The sequence below is a fragment of the Musca vetustissima genome, unplaced genomic scaffold, assembly GCF_032173495.1.
Source record: "Musca vetustissima isolate MV318-11 ecotype Yass unplaced genomic scaffold, APGP_CSIRO_Mvet_v1 utg29023, whole genome shotgun sequence".
NCBI classification, from domain to species: Eukaryota; Metazoa; Arthropoda; class Insecta; order Diptera; family Muscidae; genus Musca; species Musca vetustissima.
Genome location: NW_026877765.1, coordinates 138239 through 144272, shown reverse-complemented (window position 1 = coordinate 144272; position 6034 = coordinate 138239). Strand labels below are relative to the sequence as shown.

Here is a 6034-nt window from a genome sequence, read left to right as displayed (position 1 = left end):
GAAAGACCCTCTTCAGATTGTATATGAATTCAGCTCGTCTATGAAACACCCCCTCAGCTCGTCTATGAAAGAATCCCCTCAGCTCGTCTCTAAAGACTCCCCTCAGCTCGTCTATGAAAGAATCCCCTCAGCTCGTCTCTAAAGACTCCCATCAACTCGTCTATAAAGACTTCATTCAGCTCATCTATAAAGACTTCATTGAGCTCGTCTATAAAGACTCTTTTCAGTTCATCTATAAATGCTCTCTCAGCTCGTCTATAAATACTCTCTCAGCTCGTCTATAAATACTCTCTCAGCTCGTCTAAATATGCTCTCTCAGCTCGTCTATGGAAGACTCCCTTCAGCTCGTCTATGAAAAGACTCCCTTCAGCTCGTCTATGAAAAGACTCCCTTCAGCTCGTCTATGAAAAGACTCCCTTCAGCTCGTCTATGAAAAGACTCCCTTCAGCTCGTCTATGAAAAGACTCCCTTCAGCTCGTCTATGAAAAGACTCCCTTCAGCTCGTCTATGAAAAGACTCCCTTCAGCTCGTCTATGAAAAGACTCCCTTCAGCTCGTCTATGAAAAGACTCCCTTCAGCTCGTCGATGAAGACTCCCTTTATCTAGTCTATAAAGACTCCAACCATCTCTTTTCTTTTGGCTTTCTTTTTTATTTTCGTCACTAAACCTAATAAAATATTGAATTTTTAATATTAGCGGACAACTTTTGTCATAAATAAAATATTTATAAACAAATTTTGTCTGCAACAACATAATCATACTGTTGTTGTTTTTTAATGCCAAAAATCACAAAACGTTTTATATTCACCCACCAAATAGAAATATTGACATATTTTTAAACACACATACCCATCCCCCAATAGCCCACCCACTCATTTGGCAAAATGCGATTCTACGAAAACAATTCCAAAACTAAAAGAAGTAGTTCAAAATCGATCGATCATTGTTTTGTTTGGTTTCATATCAAGAATTTTCACACTTTCACAACTGATGTCAAACGAATGCCTGACATTTAAATTTTTATACGATTTCGGCCCAAATCGGTTGTGGGATTTTTTGTTTGTTTTGTTTTTGTGTTGGACTTTCTTTATTGGATTTTCGCCATTTGTGCAGCCATAAATTTCTTGGTTTTTTTTGTTAATGTCGTCCGAAATTAATTTGAAATCTATGCGGATGTTGCTGATTGGTTGGTTGGCTGGCTGACTGAATGGCTCTCTAGATTTTTTTTTGGTTTCGCTCAATAAAATTTGGTTCTACGTTGTATTTCTTTGTTGTTTATTTATTTTTTTTCGTTTTGTTTATATGATCTAATAAGATTGGTAATTTTTGTTGTTGTATTTGTAAATCTTGAATTGTTGTTGTTATTATTGTGCATTTTCGATGCCGTTATAATGCATTGGTGTTTGATTTGTGTGTTTCTTCTCGTACTCAGTAGTAGAACAAGTGAGAACATAGAATGGTGGTCTCATTGTTTAAAGAGATTATTGAAAAAGTTGTTGAGTGACCAGTTCGAAAAAAAGACCTGCACACTGCAGATATCATGCACGAGGTTTTTGAAACATTGGGCGCACCTCAAAAAAATATTAACATTAATATTTCAAAAACCTGATATCTGAAGTCGGAAATAAATATTGTATTCAATGATCTCAAGAAAAAATAATGATTTCCTATTGACGTCATCGGCATATGGGTTCAACTCAAACATAGAAGAGGGCCCAGTGTTTGTACTATTGCAAAAAATTGTGAAGAACCAGTTCAGCTTGTATAGGGATTCCCTCCAGTTCGTCTATAAAGGCTCACTTTAGCTCGTTAAAAACTACTCCCATCAGCTCGTCTATAGAGGCCCTTTAGTTCACCCATAAAGACATCCTTCAGCTCGCATATAAAGATTCGCATTGACTCGTCTATAAATACTCTCTACTCTAAAGACTCTATAAAGACTTTCATCAGCTCGCCTATGAAAGACTCCCTTCAGCTCGTCTATGAAAGATTCCCTTGAGCTCGTCTAGACAGACTCCCTTGAACTCGTCTAGAAAGACTCCCTTGAGCTCGTCTAGAAAGACTCCCTTGAGCTCGTCTATGAAAGACTCCCTTGAGCTCGTCTATGAAAGACTCCCTTGAGCTCGTCTATGAAAGACGCCCTTGAGCTCGTCCATGAAAGACTCCCTTGAGCTCGTCTATGAAAGACTCCCTTCAGCTCGCCTATGAAAGACTCCCTTCAGCTCGTCTATGAAAGACTCCCTTCAGCTCGTCTATAAATACTCCCTTCAGCTCGTCTATAAAAACTCCCATTAGCTCCTTTATAAATACTCCCTTCAGCTTATCTATAAAAACTCCCATTAGCTCGTCTATGAAGAAAACTTCAGGCTTTCTTCAGCTCGTCTATAAGGACTCCCTTCAGTTCTTCTATAGAGATTCCAACAGAGACTACCTTCAACTCCTACCTTCTATAGGGACTCCCCTCAGCTCGTCTATAAAGACTGCGTTTAGGTCGTCTACAAAGACCTTTTTTAGCTCGTTTATAAAGACTCCTTTCACCTCCTCCATAGAGACTCCCTTCAGCTCCTCTATGGAGACACCCCCCAGCTTGTCGTTTAAAAAGAGAATTAAATTGCGATATTGGAATTATGTTACAAACATGACAATTGTTCAAGGCCAAAACCTCACAATCAAGTCTTTAAGCGTCATCCGTTTGAAACTAAGGTGAAATAAGATACTTTTAATTTTTCTAAGGACAAGACAGTCATTTGAAGTGCTTCCTATCCTGTGACGATGCCTAGGAAGAACAGACCTTTTGAAAAGACTAGCCTTTTAAATAAAACTATAACTTTACCTCACACAAAAATGAAGCCTTAGGAAATCGAGGACTTATCCTTTAATTTCCCTTTAAATAAAGGCTTCCAAATTCCTTCCCTCTACCTTAGAAATTTCCCTAACAATTTCCATTCGATTTTTTTCACAAAATTTCCATTCTCCTCTCATTGGAAGCCAACAAAAAGAAAATCGTGATGCGATTATTATTATGGCTGCCCCACATTCTGGACATTTGGATATTGAGAACGTATTATGCATGTGCGTGGGAGTATATATTTCAAATGTTTATAATACGTAAACAAAAACAAACGAAATAGACAAATAAATAAATATATGACACTTTCTCGCCTTTCGCGCGACTGTTAACGAGGTGTAGATATCCAAATGGAAATCTAAAAATAATTTCCCATTTGGTAATTGTGCGGAGAATTTTGTAAATGATAGCACATTCGTTACGGTAGCGTGGCCGAGCGGTCTAAGGCGCTGGTTTAAGGCACCAGTCTCCTCGGAGGCGTGGGTTCGAATCCCACCGCTGCCATGTTGTAGTAAAAATCAATCATTTTTTGGCATTCCTATGGGTTGGCTATAAAGTCCACCTTTAGAGGGTGTATAAAGATTCCCTACATGTCACCTATAGAGATTCCCTACTCACTCATTAAACTCGTCTCTATAGGCTTCCTTTATCTCCCCAGTTTGTGTAGAAACACACTCTGCTTTGTTCAAGACTTCTTTCAGTCGTATATAAAATATCCGCTCATGTCGTATTTAATTTTCCTTTTAGGGGGACTAAAACAATTTTTAAGTCTCCAGCTCGTCTATAAAGATTCCCTTCAGCTCACTTCGCGTCGTCTATAGAGTCTGGCTTCAGCTAGTCAGCTTGTGCTCGTTCATAAAAGTCTATAGAGACTCGCCTCCACTGGTCTGTAAAGACTCCTTTCAACTCTTCCATTAGGACTTACTTTAGCTCGTCCCAATTCAGCTCATCTGTAAAAACACCCTTGCCTTATGAAAACTATCTCGCCTTTAATTTGTCTTTTAAGACTTCCTCGCTCTTGTGTTTATAAAAACTCCCTCCAGCTAGTTTCTAACAGTTCTCTAAGCCTTAAGTCTCCTATTATGGCTCCCGGGACCTTCAACTCTTCTATAAAGATATCCGACACCTCAATCGTCTTTAAACACTCCCCGAATTTCTGTCCGTTTACAACAACTCTTTGAAGAGGCTTCAAAAATATTATTTTTTAAAATCCAAAAAATTATTTAAGAAGTTCACGATTTTTGCGTTTAAAAAATCCACGCTGATTGGTCCTTTTAAAAATCCACGCTTATAGGTTAAATAGGTCTTCTAAAATATTTTTATTATTAATTTTTATTTTTTATAAATAACAAAGCCCTTGAAAAAAATATTTTATTTATAGGTCAGGTTATTTAAAAAAAAATCTCTTAGCTCTTATGATACTTGAAAAATATTATTTAAAAAATCCACGCCTATAGCTCTTATGATACTTGAAAAATATTATTTAAAAAATCCACGCCTATAGCTCTTATGATACTTGAAAAATATTATTTAAAAAATCCACGCCTATAGATCTGAAGGTCCTTCAAAAATGTTATTTAAAAAATCCACGCCTATATCTCTTGACAGGTCCTTTTAAAAATATTATTTAAAAAATCCACGCTTATAGTTCTGTTGGTCCTTCGAAAATAGTCTTTAAAAAATGCACGTTTATAACACAGAAAATCCTTTAAAAATATTATTTAAAAAATCCTCGCTTATAGATCTGATGGTAGTTCTGATGGTCCTTCGAAAATATTATTTAAAAAGTCCAAGGTGGTCCTTCAAAAATGTTATTTAAAAAATCCACGCTTATAGCTCTGATAGTCCTCCAAAAATATTATTTAAAAAATCCACGCTTATTGCTTCGATAGTCCTTCAAAATATTATTTTAAAAATTCACGCTTATTACCCTGAAGGCCCCTTTAAAACTATTATTTAAAAAATCCACGCGAAAATATTATTAAAAAAATCAACGCTTATAGCTCTTATGACCCTTCTAAAAGTCTATTTCAAAATTTCCGATGTTCTCATAACTTAAATTCTAAAACCTTGAAATATTGAAAAATTGTATTAAAATTTACGAAAATTGAATTAATTCCCCATTAATCACTTCAAATTATTAATCGATTTCTTCAATTCCGAAGTTAAGGTCATACCCCTGCTTCCTTGTTTATTTAACCTAAATATTCTATTTCGATAAAAAAAACATTAACCTTAATAAGGCCAATAAACACCATTTTGCGTTCATTATAATTTCTCTTCTTCATCATGTTCCAAACAATCCAAAATATATTCTTATTAGAATTTACTCATTAATTCTAGTACCCTTGACTCTCGACGACTCACGAATGTTTGAATGTATCTCGATGTACGACATACATGTATGTTTGTATGTATCTTGTGTACTCAATTTGTAACTATGAATGGATGGATTTTTGAATTGCAGTCATTCAAACATCCGCACGTATGTACGCTCTTTCCAATATGTATCTGCATTTTCGAGATATCCAACACATGTGCACAAACACAATGTAGTACACTGACTATTGCCGGTCGGTTCGGTAGGTAATGTAATGGTGTGAAGAAATGTAAATCAATCTATTATTAGTTTCTTGTGTTTTTTTCTTTCAAGAGATAGAAAACATTGCGGGGGCGTTCTAATAAACAGTTAGCCAGCAAGCCGTGTGTCCATTCATCGTTCTAAACGTTTGTCTGGCGTTTATCGATCTTTATAGCTAGACAAAGTGAATTACACACTTAACGAGCAGCACCACCATCAACCCTGAACAGAGGTTCCGCCGTCGCTGTGTGTAAGTGTGATAGAGATAGAGAGGATAGTTTGTAATAGAAAGAGAGCGAGAAAATTAGAGGTGCCTTTTGAAAAAGTGTTCTAACCATGCTATGAGGTATACGCAGATTCTTGCGTTGATGGTTTATTGGGGTGTAATGGGCAGATGATCGGAAATATTTACAAGGGGAAATGAGAAAAATAAAACAACACCACGCCTATAGCTCTGATGGTCATTGAAAAATATTATTTAAAAAATCCACGCCTATAGCTCTGATGGTCATTGAAAAATATTATTTAAAAAATCCACGCCTATAGCTCTGATGGTCATTGAAAAATATTATTTAAAAAACCCACGCCTATAGCTGAGATAGTCC

The 6034-nt window shown here is 36.2% G+C and overlaps 1 non-coding gene across 1 annotated transcript; it reads left to right on the top strand.

Annotated features, from left to right (window-relative positions):
* The first annotated feature begins 3270 nt into the window (after positions 1-3270).
* Trnal-aag (transfer RNA leucine (anticodon AAG)) lies at positions 3271-3352 on the top strand. The gene has a single exon. It is a non-coding gene; the product is annotated as a tRNA-Leu (tRNA).
* Positions 3353-6034: the final 2682 nt, after the last annotated feature.